The sequence below is a fragment of the Ascaphus truei genome, chromosome 3, assembly GCF_040206685.1.
Source record: "Ascaphus truei isolate aAscTru1 chromosome 3, aAscTru1.hap1, whole genome shotgun sequence".
NCBI lineage: Eukaryota > Metazoa > Chordata > Amphibia > Anura > Ascaphidae > Ascaphus > Ascaphus truei.
The window spans coordinates 269,868,421-269,888,066 of record NC_134485.1 but is presented as its reverse complement, the minus strand read 5'-3'; the positions used below and the strand labels follow the sequence as shown (position 1 = coordinate 269,888,066).

General features: G+C 41.1%; 1 protein-coding gene across 1 annotated transcript in view; it reads left to right on the top strand.

Annotated features, from left to right (window-relative positions):
• Nucleotides 1-19,646, top strand: part of PCCA (propionyl-CoA carboxylase subunit alpha) — a 421,935-nt gene that overhangs the window by 350,815 nt on the left and 51,474 nt on the right. The gene's annotated exons all lie outside the window — the stretch shown is intronic.

Genomic DNA, 19,646 nt, shown 5'->3' with positions numbered 1-19,646 from the left:
CTGGTAAAATATTTTATAAATAAATAAAGTGCAACTTTTGATCCACCTCAAAAGATAGGTGACCAAGCACTTTCCCGGTGCAACCCTCAAACCCATCCTTAGGTAGCCTTTTTCATACCGAAGGATGAAATTATTAGCTTCACACCATTGATTAGTTTAAAACTGCGTACAGCATTTATGGAGTACCTAAACTCCATTTTTTGTTTTAATATGACCTCACCCAGACCGTCAATTAATCTGTTACACCAACATATTTCATACATTTTAGGGAGGGCAGGAATCACTCCATTAGCTTCTGCTGTCATGTAGCCACAGCATAACATTTCACCATTTTCTGTCACTACTGTCTTCCCAGCCCCATGTGCAGTGCTTCCTCCAGTACCTCATCACCTGCACCCTCCCTGCCCATTGGGTGAGCTGCTAGGAGCAGTGTACTGTACTCTTTGGTAAGGTCACATGCCACAGTAATCCTTTCCTGTATTCTGGGTTCCCTCCCTGCCACACCACACCTCATTTTTCTTGCAACTTCTTCTGTGTTGCCATCCAAGGTTATTTTAAAATTGTTCAGGGGAACGATGTTTTCTATGGTACAAGCCTGCACAGTTCTTAGGCTGTGTAACAGGGACTTATCCATGTTGAAATAAAGCAGCCTTAGAGCTCTGAGAATCCAGCAGAGATGTAGTTTTATTGCAGCCACTCAATTAACTAGTCTCCACCTGGACTAATGAGAGCTCTGTAAAAAGCCTGATGTGAGAAACAGGAGAGAGATTCCTTAGCTCACATTTGGGCGGACAGAAGGAGAGCAGAGAAGCCTGCACACAGACACTGTCTTGAGTACAAAGGCTGTGCTTAGATCAAGACATCCAGAGACCTATATTTCCTGGACACAGAGGACCCCGGAACATGCCAGCGACTGACATGGAGGACCCTTTCTTAAGGTACCTACTGAGACTTTGGGGTGATAGGCTGGTAATGGGAATATCCCTCCAGTCCTGCAGATAGGGTCTGGGGAAGAAAGTAAGCCCTTACAAAGGGATAGGGGTTTGTTATTTTGTTGTTCTTGTATGTTTTGCCTGGGTAAAGGAACAGGCACAATAAAGCCAAGTTATAATTTCACCCAAATCTCTGTAGACGGACGCTCACAAAGGTACACAATTGGAGACTTTTGTAAGGTGAAATTATAACAAGGCTTTATTGTGCCTTTTCCTTAACATCAGGAGACCATCCAAACACGGGGGAAACAAAGCTTCTATTCACTTGGGAGTATTTCTAGTGAAATACTATGCAATTCACAACTCCCTTAGAGAAGCATGTCTCCCAGCCCCAAACACATAGCATGAAATGAACAGATATAAAAAGTTTTGTTAATAAAAGTCTTATATGTTAGCTGGCTGCTGTAGGCGAAGCTTCTCTGCTCTCCTGGAACCGCACCCGTGTGTGCACAGAAAATGTCAGCATCCAGGTTTAGAAGTCTTATTTGTCAGCTCCAGATATCTGTGTTCTCTTGGTCAGTCTCTCCTGGGAGACTCAAGAACCTCTGCTCTGTCTCCAAAGTTCAGCTCACACGTGAGCAAAGGAGTCTCTCTTCCTGTCTCAACAGACAGGCTTTTCTAAGCCATCTAAATCAGGCAGGTGGTGTTAGTTAATTGCCTACCAGCAGTTAACCACCACACTGCTGGATTAGAGGCACATTTGTGAACAGGGATAAGTCCCCTGTTACAGTTTCCATTTTATGTACCACTGCACACATCTTAGAGGCCACGATTATAGTCGCCATGATGGAGTGTCGCGAACCACATGCCTCAATCCTATGAGGTCGCCCGATGATGTTCGATGCGCAGCCGCGTTTTGGACAGACAAATCAATTTGTCCAAGCGACAGCCAATGAGGGCGAACCGCTCACGTGATTTCACGGACATGCCTCCACCATGCCTCTTGCCTGCAGTGCATGTTTCGCTCGCGTGATGTCACGTGGTCGCACACTCAGGCACTATAATCGCAGCCTTATCGATGTCCCTACGCTGAATGACTAGCACCCCTTTGTCAATCGTGAATTGAATGAATTTAGTTATCACACAATTTACTCCATTCCTCATCTTACCAAACCCTTTTTAGCTAGCTTCCCTCAATTGACTTCTTGGAGTCCCTGTTTGAGTACGGGTCTTATTCTACATAGCTGAAGCAGACGATCAGACCATTTTCATATAAATTCCCCTTGGATGTCCATCAGGAATTTAGTTAGAATTGGTCTAATCAACCATGGTGGCATGTGTAGAATAAGCCCCTAAATATATGAGCACTATGTGTCATTAATCCCATCATGTTGTTAGCTTGTACATTTCTGGCAGGTAGTCTTTCCCATCTTTGCCCAATGACCCCATGCCATCTTATCTGCACTCTACTGCAGCCACAATCTGGACTAGGAGTCTAGGACTAGTTCCCTGTGCTCAGTTGAGTGCTCTTCTGCTATCCCCAATACATGGAAGAGTGACCCAGACTTGCAATGGTATGTTATTGGTGTCTAGATGGGGTGACATAGACATGGTGTTACTGCAATGTCTTGTTAAATGTTTGGGCTTTATTTTTGTAAATAAATCATGACACATCATATGTCATGTGTTGTTGTTCACCTGAGGTTGCATTTACCTAATTTTAAGACCTGCTAAGGAAAAGATGATTGTTATTATGTCCTGATATGTAAAACCATAGAATTCAAAGAGGGTGTACTTTCTTTTTCACACAACTGTATAGCAAATAAGCAAACTGAGTCACAGTCTATAAAAGACTGATAGAGCAAACAGGACAGGAATCTTATTCTGTACAGTTCCTGCATGTATAGTCTAAGTGATTTAGCTGACATGGATCTTTAAGTATTTATTTATACATATTGAACTTTACTTTAAATTGGCTATCTAAGATCCAAAATATGTTCACCCTAAGTGAACATCAAATTATAATTTAATGGAGATTGCTAAAGACTAATTTCCTATCTGGGATCCAGAAACCTATGTAAGATAAAAAAATACAAACAGGATTCATATCTCCAAGACACCCTAAAAGCACACGCGTGTAATATGAACACCCAGAGAGTGTGTACAGAGAAAAGAGGAGAGGTCCTAGGACTAGAGCCCTGGGGTACCCTGAGAGAAAGATCGATAGAGGAGGAGCAGGTGTTAGCAGCAGAGACACTGAATGTACGATGGGAGATGTAAGAGGAGATCCAGGATAGAGCTTTGTTACGAATACCAAGAGTATGGAGAATGTGAAGGAGGAGAGGGTGGTCCACAGTATCAAATGCTGCAGAAAGATTAAGTAATATGAGCAAAGTGTCTTTGGCAGCATGGAGGTCGTTAGTTCTTTTAGTGAGGGCTATTTCAGTGGAGTGAGCAGTGCTGAAGCCAGATTGTAAAGGGTCTAGGAGAGAATAGCTGGTGAGAAAATGAAGAAGGTGAGAGAATACAAGACGTTCAAGACGTTTAGAGGCAAAAGGCAGGAGGGAGACAGGTCGATAGTGAGAAAGACAGGTAGGGTCAAGCTTGCCTTTTTTGAGTAATGGCATGAATGTTGCATGTTTGAAGGAGGAGGGAAAGGTACAGTACCCGAGTAGAGGGAGGAGTTAAAAATGTGTGTGAGTGTCGGGATTATAGTAGGAGCAAGAGGTTGCAGACTCTTAAACAGGCAAACTTTCTGCTATGTCCCCCATATTGACCAAGAAGCTTACCATAGAAAATTGAATCAAAGAGCTGACTATCAAATTATCAGTAGATAGATGTGATTTCAAGTCCTTACTGATTAAAGATTCTGTGGGCAGCATAAATTAAATCCCTGCATCTACCCTCTAAATCTCTCCGTATATGCTTCCCCCACGCATGGTTACGGTTTTGGGCCAATGAGGAGAGCTCCACGTGTTTGTGCTTCTCCATACCCGTTGGCCACTTCCCAATAGGTATGTGCAGCTCATTACCTTTCCCTCCTGTTGGGTGTTTCCCACTTCTTTGTTAACACCCCATTATGAACAGCCCAGCGCCTCATCAGCTCAGCAGCCACCATATCCCCCTGTGGGGGGGAGGGGGCACGTCTTTCCCCTCTTTATAATAGTGTTCTGGTTCTCTACTCCATCAACTCATCCTCTCCACTCTACATATAGCCCATTGTTTTAAACAAAATGTGAAAGCCCAACATAGAATGTCCCAGAAATTGGCAATTCCATGTTATTTATACCGTTGAAGTAGTTTTTCGCTATACTTATTGCCAGCAGTCACACCTTCCGTCAAAAAAGTACAAAACCATTCTGTGTTATTGATAGGATATATAAAATGCACTACATAGATACAAAATGTTTCTCAGAAAATGAGCAATCTAATTTAAATGGCTGTGTACTTCTATGAAGATCTTATTTTTTGTATCTAAAACTAAAAATATTGTAATCTTCCGGGCTAAAATAAATTATATCAACATGCAATTTTAATCATAAGCCTGTAAATATGTTTGCTGTTTTATTCTGAAATCATATTGACTTTCATAGAGAATAAAAAGATTTTTTGGTAAATTACCAATTATTGGAACATATAGCCTATATATTTGCAAACATGAGTAAATATTAATTAGTTCTGCATGCTGCTCAATTTTTCCGTTTGTCAAAAATGATTTAATGCACCACCTCACATATTTCTGACTATAGATTATGTTTACCTTTGTAAAGTGCATTCACCTGCTGGTTTTCAATCAATCAGATCAGAATTGTAAATTCTTGACAGGTATATTAGTTAATTGATTGTTGCTGTAAAATCAAAGAGTTAATTAATAAACTGCATCTAATTTAACAATTATACTTTGTTTAAAACTTATTAAATAGAACAACTTCGTAAGTCAAATTGGGGTTATAATGCCCACAGAAATTCTGCTGATAAACGATGTCTTCCGAATATATTAAGGACTATACATGATCAGAGACGGATCAGTATCTTATTGGCTTATTGTAAGGATAATGGGTTCTTCTGACTTCTATATACCAAGAAGCGCAGCAGGCTTGAACTGACCTATTGGGTACCTGGAGAAATCTGCAGCGGACCCTTAAAGTCCAGACTGGCCAAGTCACCCTGAAAGACCGGGTGACTTCTAAAATCTTGGGCAGACTCAGGAGATGGGCCGAATCTGCCATGCTAGTGTGTGTGTGTGTGTGTGTGTGTGTGTCTGCAGAGAGAGTCACTTTATTTCTGCCGTTCAGTGTATCTATCCTTCTATGTATGCACATGTGAATGCATGCCATGCATGTAGTATACATAAGTTCATGCCCTATTATAACTTTTTCTATCATAGCCCTATGGTGGGCCACTACAAACTGTTTCGTACTCCAGTTCAACACGGGACAGCAGAGTATCCAACAAGCTGTAACAGCCAATTAGTTCACAGATAGACACATGCTGCATGAGGGAGAAAATACAACAAAACCACTCATTCTAAATAGTGTACATCGCGGCCCTGCCCTACCACAGAGGGAGTCAATAAGCATTCTGACAATGAGGAGGGTATGCTTCAGGATTATGGCACTTTGCACATTTTGGTACTGACCTACAAAGACTAAGTGGATGTACAAAGAAATGAGTGTTAGAGGAGCAGCACCTACATCGACCAAGGTAAACGAATACCAGGGTTTTTTAGAGGGTTTTTACAATCATTATGTTATCTCTTATTGTCTTGTAAGAATGTTTTTTTAAAACTCTTGTATGAACAAGCACATTGTTAATTAAGAATGATGTAGTATTGTGTAAACTAATAAGGCTGGCATAATTAGACAAAGAGGAAAAGGGCGTTTTTTTTTATCAGATAAGATTGGAATTATATAGTGAAATTAAAAACTGTTTTTATTTTTACAGGAAATGGGCAAGTACAAATGTTACTTTGTCATTTAATATTTAGTGACATTAAAAAAATGGTCTATGTGGGCATATGTACAACTTTTCAGTTATTGTCATTATATATATATATATATGCAAATATAGCTGTATGCTCATCTGCATGTCTTAGGCAGGTCTGCAACCCCGCCATTCCCCATTATCACCCAGCATACAGCACTTCCACTGCAGCAAGGGATTCTGGGAAATGACATGCAAATGAGCACACTGTGTCACTTTTTGCCTCAATAACCATTTTTAACATGGTTTTTATATATATATATATATATATATATATATATATATACTGGACACCTAACAAGCTCCTATTGAACCCCCAAAATGACCACAACATATATATAAGCATATGAGTGTCACAGAGGAGTGCTACTGAGCATGGTATATATATATATATATATAGAAGAAATGACCTAGGCGTAAATAAGCCAGGAAAGAAACAAAGAGAAAAATATCATAGGGCAGTATGTCTGTAACTTTCAGAGTCAAGGTGGTAAGATATACACTTACACTTAGTCTGCAAATTAAAGCCTTTAATCCACCAATGGGATTCAGGAACTCTGCTTCTGATTTTCTGTGTAGTTTGTATAGGTCTCAGGCACTCCACATGTAATGCTTGCTCCAGAGGTTTGCTATATATATATATACGAACGTGTGTGTATATATATATATATATATAACACACACACACACACACACACACACACACACACACACACACACGTTATGGTGGGTAAAAAGAAGTGACAAAAACCCTCCACTGTAAAGCATATAGCAAATGAAAATATTACTGTATGCTCTTTTGCATGTCTTAGACAGGTCTGCAACCCTGCCCTTCACCATTATCACCCAGCACACAGCACTTCCACTGCAGCAAGGGATTCTGGGAAATTACATGCAAATGAGCACACAGTGCCACCTTTTGCTTCAAAACCATTTAACATGGTCCCCTATAAGCGGACGATGTTAAATGGTTTTAAAGCAACAGGTGACGCTTTGTGTTCATTTGCATGTCATTTCCCAGAATCCCTTGCTGCAGTGGAAGTGCTGAGTGCTGGGTGATAATGGTGAAAGGCGGGTTGCAGACCTGTCTAAGACATGCAAATGAGCATACAGTAATATTTCCATTTGATATATATATATATTATATATATATATATTATATATATTATATTTTCAGGGTCACTGATAGGAGGAGACTGCCGGGACAAATGTCCCAAGCTTGGCTGCACTTGCCCGTTGGGTTTAACTTCCTGCAATGCCAGCAACTGGGTAGGCCCATCTCTCCCTTCATTTCCTGGGCATGCCCGCCTCTCTCTTTTCAGCTGTGCCCAATACCTCCTTTCCTCCCCCCAATACCTCCTTTCCTCCCCCCAATACCTCCTCCTCTCCCCCGTACCTCCTCTCCCCCCCAGTTCCTCCTCTCTCTCTCTCTGCTCCAATACCTTCTTCCTCCCCTCTCCCCCCCTCCCCTCCCCCTAATACCTTCTACCCCCAACCCCTATCCAGGCCCATACCGCTCCCTGCTCCTTGCATATGTACTGGGCCCAAATATTTACAAATGATATAGATACACACCTTAATAGAACGCTGTACGAAAGGTGACCACTCACTATTGCTGTTAAGAGCCTGAAGGCTGGTTTCCCCTTAACATCAGCAAGTATGTTTGTGTGCTGGTTAGAAGTGGCAATCTAATACAATTAGGGTTATTCATTAGGTTGTGATGGTGCTGATCGGGGCACTATCGCAAGGAAACGGCCAGTGACTTCAATGTTTTTTTTTTCAAATGGAAGCATTTCTGAATTTTGACCTTTTTGATAAAATGTTATTCATAACATCCTATTTCAGTTAATATTAGTTGAAAAAAAGTTATTCATTTATAATAAAGTGAACGTTGAATTGTTTCTGCGATTACATGCACTCAAAAATTACAAAACATAGGCCCATATTTACTAAGCATACTTCTGCCATAGGACAACCAGCACTGCTCGAAGACACCTTGCAAATTATTGACTTGCAGAAGCCTCAAAGTGTGTTCCAGCGCAGAAGGTGCATTATGGCAGAAAACTGCTTAGTTTATGCCCTGTAATGTTTAACTCTGCTGTCATTTAACCGGCTCTTGGAGTACACTTTTAACCGTAAAACATCTGGACACAGAGGGAGATTCTGTTTCATGTGTCTCTTATTATAATGGGTAGGCAGTGATGGACACATTGATCTTCCTCTCTTTAATAATGTATAATGAACAGAAGTATAGGGTCTGTTATTTTAGCGTTGGTATTCACTGATAACACGATGCGGAGTCGAAAACATGCTCCTCTTCTTACTCTGCATAAGCAACAACTTCCTTTATGTTTCAGTTCAAGTAAATTCACTATGTTTAGCAGTGATGCTGATGTTAACCCCCTTGTAAGTGCATACAGCTGTCACACATACACTGCCCCCTGCCTGGCTCCTCTCAAAAGAGTGCACAGGATGTGACTTGTGATGGACAGGGCCTCAGCCATTGAGATTGGACTCTGGAGAGGAGGGACTAGGAGAGAGTCTCTAAGAGTTCCTGGCAGAGTACGCCAGTACAGATCTGACGCGACCCTGAAGGACATCGGGTTGATTGGGAGCGATTATGAGCCAGTCTGTGAGGAGTGCAACTCATTGGATACTGGGTGACCAGATCGCAGATCGAGTCCAAGAGTAGAGTCCGTGTTGAGTAGCCATCTACCTACAATCAGGGAAGCGTGAACACTTGTCTTGTGATGAGGATCCCCTCGGTTGCTAAAGGGATACCGAAGCCTTTGTGAAGCACAGACCTGCTATGTTCAAACACCTATAGCTCCGGCACTCTGCTGGCACCTATATACAGGCCCTTATACACAAGAGTGGGTGGTCATAGGAAGAGACATGGGTACACACCTGTCCAGCGTCTAGAAGGGAGTGTTTAGATACATCTATATATTGTGTATGTATGAATGAATCTCCCGTTTGGGGATCACACGTTATCCCAGTGCCTTAGAGAACATGCTATAAATATTCTTGTGTTATTTACATCACTGTGGTATGTTTCCATTTGTGTGCCCTACGACCATGTGTTGAGTAATGGTATAAGGGAGGAGGACTCTGTGAAACCTTAGCAGCAGGTGTCAATCTAAGGATAAAACGAGGGGTTACACGAACCATATTTCTCCCCTATTTCCTTAATTATACACCTTGTAATTACTAAACTCCATTTAGTTTTAGTGTACAATCGTGTCAGAATTCTAATATCACAAAATCCCTTTCATTTTTTTCTTCTATTTAAGAACGTATCTTTAATTATAGTCTATCAAACATACAACGAATCAATGTTTATTGAACAGGAACAATTTTCAATAGAAGAAAACCTTTCTGGATCTCAATAGGTAAATGTATTTACCATCATCTTACAAGTATGCTTTGGCTGAAAACGACAAAATTCGTTTTTGGGTCACGTTAAAGAATGTCTTCTATCCTTAATAGGAACGACTGGCTTAAGGAGAAAAAAAATACTCTGTGTTGCCGGATCAAAGCAATGTCTTTGGGCAGTTGTTTTAGTTATTTTCTCAAGAGGGGTGGAGGGAGAATTAAATTTAGTCTGTATTCATGCTGCTTTAAATAGTCACATTTACTCTTCCCAAGGGATAAATAAAAACAAAAGTTCTGTGGCCAGGATTTCCTGATTTAATGGTCAACATTGCTATTGTTTCTGATGACTGCTGACCACCTTGCTAGCACCGAATTCTTGGATTTGTTTTTGGTATTTGCCTACGTGTAGTTATTTGCTTGGCTTGATTTGAGAGATTACATCGCAAGCTAACTAAAATTGTATTAATAAATATCCATGCAGAGCGCAAATGCAAAAGTGTAAGAAAACAAAACAGAAGATCCCTTTTTATCCCCCATTGTTATGCATAATATGTATTTTATAACATTACTCGTCTTGATCCGTAACTTTATACAGCCCTAACTATAGATTTCCATAACAGACCTCAATTTTGGTGTCCTTAATTATATAGTCCTTTGAAATAGTACCTTTTAGTTGGTTTAGTAAGTAGCTTATAAACTTGTAATTACAACAACAACAACAATATAAAAAGAATTTACGTTGCAGAATAGGAAGCAGTCGTTCCAACAGATGGCGGGTTTTGGGATGTAATTAACTAGAAGGCTTTGAAAAGATCTCTGATACTTGTCAGCCTTTTTCTTGTCTTGGATATTTCTTGTCTTGCTCATTACAGCCGTGATCGGTAACACAGGCTGCTGGCCAAACAGAAAATGCTGCACATGTTCTCTTTTGTGAAAGTTGTACAGTACACTGTGATTGCCTTTGCCTTTGAGGATATGAAAGTGCCACTTATTCCAGCAAATTACCACTGTGTCATATTTATCTACATGTTATACAGCTTGCGGTCACCTGCCAGGTCCAACCCCCACTTTTATCTTTCGCACACCTGCACAAGCCCTCACCACAGACGGTAGGCGAAGTTGCCGTCATTAAGTAAACTTTCTCCTTCAGCGACACAATGAGGAGCTGCCAGGGTATCATTACCATTAACCAGCACTAGTTAGTAATTATCGGCACAAGGGAAGCAAGCTACATGTGTGGTATCTGGTTTATATTTTGTCATAGCAGCTTTGAGGTTTATGCTTCATTTAAGCTCATGGAAGCAACGTGCACTATATACCCACATTAGCTGGAGATGAAAGGGCTATTCCATTGCAGACTTTTGTTGTGTGTGGCTTATAAAAACAGAAAAGAGTATTTCTTGGAAATAGCAACAAGTAATAAGGGAAAGACAAAAGCAAGTAAAGTGCCAATGCATTACTGCATCACACGGTGTTCTAATAATATTGATGCCATATTAAAGTAGCAGTCAACTTTTTTCATTTGTGTAAAATTATTATTAGTACTTAAACCAGTTTGCCCCAAGAGTCGTTCCACAGTCCTCCTTGACACAAAAAAAGACACATATGGCAGCAAAGTTAATGGTTGGGGTACAACGGATCTACTGTCTTAGACAGGTCTGCAATCCCACCTTTCACCATTATCACCCAGCACACAGTGCTTCCACTGCAGCAAGGGATTCTGGGAAATGACATGCAAATGAGCACACAGTGCCACCTTCTGCTTCAAAACCATTCAACATGGTCCCCTGTAAGCTGTCTGTCTGTGGGTGGGTTTACTGGCTATGCATCTTAACCCAGACTGAGCTCAAAGCTGTGAAATGCAGCAAGCACAAGCTTACATGGGACTATGTTATATGGTTTTGAAGCAAAAGGTGGCAGTGTGTGCGCATTTGCATGTCATTACCCAGAATCCCTTGCAGTGGAAGCACTGTGCACTGGGTGATAATGGTGAAAGGCGGGGTTGCAGACCTGTCTTAAGACAGGCAAATGAGCATACAGTAATATTTCCATTTGCTATATGCTTTACTGTGGAGGGTTTTTGTCATTTTTTTTTTACCCACCATAACGTGTGTGTGTCCTCAAGGTAGAGGCTTGAGAAAGGACCGTGTGGTCCGAAACTTCACTCCATTTTTTCTGTTATTACCCCTGATGCTTGCTTTGTTCTATTAAACTTTTTTGCAACTTAAATTTGGTGATTGCTGCGGATCTTCTTTGGATTTCTGTTGTGTGTGTGTATATATATATATATATATATATATATCTGAACTCCGTTATAACGCTGTTCTCGGGGGCCACCCGGTCAGACCGCGTTATAACTGGGGTCGTGCTATGTTTTAAAAAAAATGGCAGCTGCGCGCCCGATCTGAACAAGTGAGGAAGCAGGAGTAGGTGCCGGCAGCCCCACCACGATCCCCCAGCACTTCTCCCACCACGATCCCCCAGCACGATCTCCCAGCAGCCCCACCAAACTTTGCGTCACCTTGCCCGGCCCACCTACGTTCTGAGTTTCTTCCCGCCGGCCTTGGACTACGCCTGCTTTCGTACTAGGCTGGAGCGGGTGCTGGTAAGCCTGTAGCAGTGCGCAGTGGTGGGCACAGTGCGAGTGAGGAACATTAGATGCTGTGACCAAATTACCCCTTTCTGGGGCTTTGTAGCAGATGTTGGGGTAGTGAGTCCTGCGGGGGCTTTAAATCTATTCCTCCCACACTGGGCATGTTCCTGTAGTCCACCTCAGACGGCCAGCTATCCTTTGGAAACAGCTCCTCCCTGCTGGTTAATAGAAAAAATATAGTGGTAGAGATCCAAGGATTCCAGCGGTGCACAGCTCAGTGGAATAGGAGACCAGCAAGGTGTTGGTTAAAAATATAGATTTATTGAAAAAAAATGGTATGGGGGACACACTCTGACGCGTTTCGGACTGGCATAGTCCTAAATCATAGAGGTGACTCGTGCCGTTCATTCCCCCTCCCCCTTGCGTCATCGCGCTATGTATTTTGGCGCGAAAATCGCCGGTAAGGAGCCTCATTGGTTAGTGCTCTGTTCCAATCAAATGCCCTATCTCATGGGTTGGAGTATGACGCGCATAATAAGCCGCGCGCACAGCCCCTCAGGCAGCACAAGCCGCGCCGTTGCTATGCAACCGCCGTAAACAATAACACTGATCTTCCCAGCATATCACTGTTTTAGCTGGTAAAGCTACCATATAATAGCCACGCAAGGGGATCGGGCCAAGGGGGGTGGGGGGGGGAGGAGAAGGTAAAGGAGGGGGGGGGAAGAGAGAGAAGAGGAAAAGGGGAAGGGAGCAATAAGACATGGGGGAAGAAAAAGATAAAATTAGCATGGTATAACATGCCCAATGACATAAGTAACATACATAACAAACAAAAACAATAAACATTAAACATTAAAAATTATGTCGCGAATCTTATATCCACGGTGGAGGTCATAAGGTACAGCAAAGGGCAATATAATGTGATGAATATATCATATATACATAATTTATATTAACAATACTTTTGTCATAAGAGATATATCATTTGCCCTTCCTGTACTCTAAATGAGGACATGGTTCTGCTCATTCCAGTTGAAATTAATGTACTATACATTATATCATAAAAATTCCTGGGAGAGGCTGGGCAGAGAGCACTTGGCAAGGGACGCTAGTGCCACATCTATCTGGGAACTATGTGACCTAGGAAATTCATACATTAGGAGATAAATGGCTCCCCTAGGCTGCTAAAGTCTAGCCTGGATATTAGTTAGATTCCTATAGGTTTCTGCAGTAGAGTTGCTGAAAATTAATTTATGAATTTTAAAGTCTATTCACATAAGTTGGTTCTACACTACCTTAAGTATTGTGTGCCCCTGAAATAAATGCGCACAATTTGCTTGATTAATTAAGGAAATGTTTTAATTCCCAGTCCTGGTTCATGCCCCGTGGTGCCATTGTCCCAAGGGCATAAATCCAGAACATTTCTCTACGATTCAATAGTGCCTCCCTATTTCCCCCTCTGGGATGTGTAGAGATATTCTCAATGGCACTGTATGTAAGTGTTTTGATGGATCCAGATGGACATGTATTAAAATGGCGCGCTACTGGGAAACGTTCATCTTGATTTTTAATACTGCGAATATGTTCTGTAATTCTCACTTTCACTGGTCTGATGGTCCTGCCTATGTAGCCACTGCCACATGCGCATTTCAACAGATAAATTACAAAATCAGTATTACATGTCATAAAGGACTCGATCTTGTAGATATGACCAGTATAGATATCCCTCAAGGATTTAACAGGTTCCGCATACCTACAAAGGTTGCAATTGCCACATTTAAAGAATCCATTTGGTGGCCGTGTAGTGTTTTTATTTTTTGAGCTAAACAGACTGGGAGATACAAAATTACCGATGGTCTTGGCTTTTTTGAATACCATTCTTGGTTTTTGTACAGTATATGGGTCCAATTCTGAATCCAGTTTCAGAACTCCCCAGTGTTTCTGCAGAATGTACCTTATCTGCTCTGCTTGTTCAGAGAAGGTGGTTATGAAGAGTGGGGCCTGTTTAGTATCGTCCCTTTTGATGGATTTCTTAGATTTCCTCTTTTTGATCAGATCATTCCGATCAGCTTGTAAAGCATATTGAAAGGCACTCTCCAGGTCCCTCTCCCCATAACCACGTTCTCTGAATCTTTTCTTAAGTTCATCAGCTTGTACCAAGAAGGACTCGTCAGTGGAGCATAATCTCCTTAATCTTAAAAACTGCCCTTTGGGTATGCCCTTTATGAGGGGTCTCGGGTGGGCACTGTTTGATCTGAGCAGAGAGTTTTTGGAGTTTATTTTCCTGTAGATGCTGGTCTGAATTTGTTGTCCAACATCTATGTATAGATGTAAATCTAAATAATCAATCTGTGAGTCACTGTATGAATGTGTAAATTTCAAATTATATGTATTTGCCTCAAGATATTCAAAGAACTCGTGTAAGGTGTCAGTGTCCCCATTCCAAATAAGTAATAAATCGTCAATGAAACGACGGTAAAAAACAATATTATCTCTAAAGGGGTTATGGTCACCAAAAATGTGAGTGGACTCCCAAAATCCCATAAACAGGTTTGCGTATGAAGGTGCAAATGACGTGCCCATGGCTGTGCCTTGTGACTGTAAATAAAATTGTGTCAAACAAAAAGTAATTGTGCTGTAACAAAAAAGTGGTTTGTGCCATATTTAAGTTAGAGTGATTCAGAAAGTGACTGATTGCTCTCGTGCCCAAAGTGTGATCAATTATTGTGTATAAAGAGGTTACATCGAGAGTGACCCAGGTGTAACCATTAAGCCATTTGATTCTTTGAATATCCTGAAGCAAATCTGCAGAATCTCTTAGATAAGCGGGTAACGTTTTAACCAAAGTTTGTAGAAAATAATCGACGTACCTAGATAGACCATCTCCCAAAGATCCAATACTCGATATAATGGGTCTGCCAGGAGGGCAGACTAGAGTCTTATGGATCTTTGGGAGATGGTGAAAAATAGGTACGACTGGAAAAGGATTGTACAAATAAGTTAACTCACGATTATTAATCACTCCCAACTCTCTGCCCAGATGGAACAGATCATGGATCTCCCTTAGATACATCTGAGTAGGGTCCCTGTCAAACTTACAGTATGCCTGTGTATTAGACAACTGTCTTAAAGCTTCTGTATGATAGGCTGATGTATGCATAATAACCACTGCTCCCCCTTTATCCGCATTTTTGATGATGATGTCAGACCTCTTTTTTAGTGTGTTCAAATTTATCCTGTCTATTCTAGACAGATTATCAAAAGAGGGAGCAGTGAACATATAGCCTTTGGCCAGGGCCTGCAAATCCTTCTCAACTAGTCGCTCATAAGTCTGTAAATGAGGACCCTTCGAGAAGGATGGACAGAAGATGGACCTATTCCTGAAATGTGTATGTTTAGTACCACTCAAGAACGAGAATTGCTCCTCCTCACTAATGGAATCTAACACTGTATTGTCTATGTCTAGATCTATCAAGTCCTGAATAGCTACATATTCTTTAAAGGACAATCTGTCTTCCTGAGGCTCATCACTTGTGTGAGAGGGGTCAGAAAGACCCCCTTCACCCAAGGGAGGAGGCTCAGTGACAGTTATGTCCGTAGATGCAAAACATTTTTTGAGAGAAAGTTTACGAACATATTTTTGCAAATCAATAACCGTGTTGAACAAATTAAAATCATTCATAGGTGCAAAATTGAGGCCTCTGTTCAACACGGCTATCTCTCCATCTGAGATAGTGATCCCTGAGATATTCACAACATTCTGGCTTTCCATCATGGGTTGATTTTTCTTTTCTTTTGTGCTCCGTCTTTTATTCGAGCGCCTTGTCCCTTTGTTGAGTTTTTTGCCATCCTCTGGCTCCTCAAATCATAAAATGTTGATGCTTCACTCTGTTGTCTTGAGTTCCGGGTCTCATAATCCGTATTTGCACTGTATCTGTCCGTGTCCTCATCAGTGGAAAACGATACTGTGTGCTGGCGATTCTCCCCATCAGAGATGTCCGACATACTTGATGTCTCTGCAGACTTCTTCAAGATGGATCTTTTGGGTGTCGAACTTCTAGATCTATCTTTCTTGTTGTTATTATTCTGGGCTCCTCTCCGTCCAGACTCCTGACGTGTGGTATTTCTCGGTGGGGGTAGTCTCTGCCAGACGTAGACCTGATGGCGCTCGTAGTCCATACGATCCCGCTCGAACTTTTGTTGTTTTTTCAGCATGATCTCAGCTTCAACTTTCTCAACATTTTTTGATAGCTTTTTATCCAATAATTGAAAGTCCCCCATATCTTTAAGTGTATTTAATTTCTGCTGAATATCTTTTATACTCTTCTTCACAGTAATCCTCTCTTGGATTTTAGTTTTTATGATTAAGTCCATCAGTTTCATGGAGCACTCATCAAGTGTGTTAATCCATTCCTGCTCAAACTCCTTTGATGGAAATCCAAACGATGGCGTCTTCTTTACACGAAGACCCCTAGGGATCCTCTTCGTGAGGATATAATTGTCTAGAGTTGTGATATCCCACCAGAGTCTTATGTTGGTTAGTAGGATTTTTTCAAGTTTGGTAAAGTAGATTTCCAGGTCAGCATGGTCTTCAACCATATCTTGGGGGACATTATCAAAAAGATGTGCAGCCCTGCGTTTTCTCCCCGAGTTGTCTGCACACTTGTGTACAAATGTTTCATTCACAGAATCTCCTGATTCGGATCCTTCTATGTCCTCCTCCATTGCGGAAACAAATCCCCCATAAACCAATATTAAAATTGAAAAAAATGAAAAACACCGTCTTGTAGTGACTTAAGCTGGTCCCTAAACACCATAGAGTCCTTCAATAATAATCTTCATCTTCAGATGAGCTACTGTATATATAATATATTGTGTAGTTTTGGGGCATGTGTCCCAAATACAGTGCTCAATCTAAGTCTGAACTTTAGTGAGTAATTGAGTCCATTAGCAGGAAGTCAGCATATAAACACAGCAAGATATTGGACCCAGTGCTTGATAAATGCATCCACAATAGCGTATTGAGATAAAGAGATAGGGGTTAACATACCGTTGGTTTGTAGGACTGCGCCATACATGACCCTTGTGTTGCTGCACTGTTACCGGTCATCAAGTCTCTAATGGAAAGAGACATACAAAGCTCACATAAGGCTGCTTCCCTGGGTGCGTGCATCCACGCTCAATGTGCAATGTAGTGGTAGAGATCCAAGGATTCCAGCGGTGCACAGCTCAGTGGAATAGGAGACCAGCAAGGTGTTGGTTAAAAATATAGATTTATTGAAAAAACATGGTGTGGGGGACACACTCTGACGCGTTTTGGACTGGCATAGTCCTTAATCATAGAGATGACTCGCGCCGTTCATTCCCCCTGTCTTATGGAGTAAACCCCTCCCCCTTGCGTCATCGCGGCTTGTGCTGCCTGAAGGGCTGTGCGCGCGGCTTATTATGCACGTCATACTACAACCCATGAGATCGGGCATTTGATTGGAACAGAGCACTAACCAATGAGGCTCCTTACCGGCGATTTTCGCGCCAAAATACACATCATTGTTTTTTGTTCTGTTAATTATATGTATATCACCTAATTCTAAGGATCAATAAAGAAAATAAACCATTATGACCTACATTGTCATTTATAATGCTTGTTTAAACAATATCTCTTTTTGGGAGGGGGGTGGGGGGTTACACCTGCAATGAGACCGTCAAATGTTTTAAATCCTATTTTTCTTTGAAATAGTTATTTAAAGATTTCATATTCTCAGGCGGGCATTATTATAGACTGGGAGCTGATTACCCACATTTTGTTATGATGCAAGTAGACAGCATTACTATTGGCGGCCCTGCACTAACCAACACTCTACTATTCAGAGCAGAGTGTGCGCGTCAATTCCCCAAATTCTCTTGGTGCTTTGCACATTGCGCTATTTGTACAGTATACTTGATGGGCTCCACAGATTATGCCTCATTTTCTGTTCCCTTAAAGACTATCATAAGCATTGAGAAATGCCTGTCATCTGCATTTGGGTATTTTGTGGCGCTGGTTACTTCAGGGAGAATTATTTATTCATTTGTATTTTATGTACTTATTTAGTTCCTTTTGTTACGTACACCCACTAAGTGCGGCGTATGCAAACTCGAGCGAGGGAAAAAATGTGAAACATAACAGAGCAGCTCAGTGTTCCCTACCACACGGCTATTTTCATCACCCGGGATTCAGATCAAATGACAAGTCTCAAAATCAATTTTTACCGGCATGATGTTGACTTTTTAAAAAGTGGTGACAGTGATGCATTATGTCTAAGTGACATATTGACATTATCAATTATATGTTATTAAACAGCTCAGCTAACTGAATGATTTACTGCGTGTTTAACTGCCTTTTTCAATTAAAGGCAGCAACGGCAGAGAGACCAGAGCAGAATAGCACAAGCCATATATTTTCTCTTGTTAACACTGGCATTGCTGACATGCAAGTGATGGAAGCGTTAGCCCTTTTCCGGCGGGCTGTAATGGACTAGTTAGTAAAGGCCTAAAAAGTGATTAATGATTAGGAGCAGGGCTGTTGCACAGGTTCACAGCTTTTTTTTCCCTGTGCATTTCCATTTGTCAGCTGGCTGCACACTTGGGAGGTGTTATTCCAAAGTAGTCAGTCAACACTGTTTATTCTGTCGCCATTTCTTTGCTTTTCATAGGTCCCTTTGGTTGCCCCGGTTAGAGCCAATGTTTCATTACTGATGTAAGCCCGGCTGCTAAAAGAGGATTATCCAAAGGCCTTATTAGTGTGCTGACCAGAACCTAAACTGTTGATCTTACATGACACTTCAGACCCAAGGGATTGCCTGGCGTTGCATCACTTTATTCCTTCCCGTTTATATAAAGCTGAGGAGAAATGTTACAAGGGGTTAAGTGAAACCAATCCAGCAGCTTACTCCTTTTACACAGCCAGCCATTTAAATTGACATATTTTAAATTCAATAAGCATTGCTGTCGTTCGCATTCTACTGTTTTGCTTGAAGCTTGTACTGAAGTTACAAAATATTTTGATCGTGGAAAAAAGTTGCTGTTATTCCTCAAGAGACTTTCTAGTGTAGGCTTTTTCCGGAGACAGTTATGATGAAGGCAATCAAACCCTCAAAATAGTGCGCATCTCTCTACTGACCCAAGTCCATTAAAGCAGCAAATCCCCCCTTTTTTTCTGTTAATTTTCTTATTTTGTATATGTAAAGCACGTGAGAATGTATCATTCTACATTCTTACCTAAGCTGGCAATCGTTTGGTGCTTCTGTTATAAATCTGTAAAAATCATGATTGTGTGCCTAACGAAATTGCTGCTTCAGTCAGTGTAACGCAGCAGCTACAATATATCCTTATATTACTAAGGTAACATTATCTAGTGTTACCGGTTACAGCTCAAACTGTTGGAATTGGCAAAAAATGATCACAAATACTGTAGGAAAGTGTTACAAAGATCTTGCACTGCTTGGGAGGTGGGCTAAAAGCTGCTATAGAAATCAAAGGATGCTTTAAAAAAAAATTACAAATGGCATTAATAGTTGAATAATAAAATAATCATAAAACACTACAGAATTATAAATAATAAATACTACAGAACTGATTTATTAAAAAAAAAACACGATTTAACATGTTTTGCTGCTTTCAGGTATTGTAGTAGATCCTGATGGAACAGGATTGAGAAGAAGATGTTACCCCTAGTTAGCAGCTGTGGACGCCTAACTAGCTACCTAAAATATCAGTATATACAG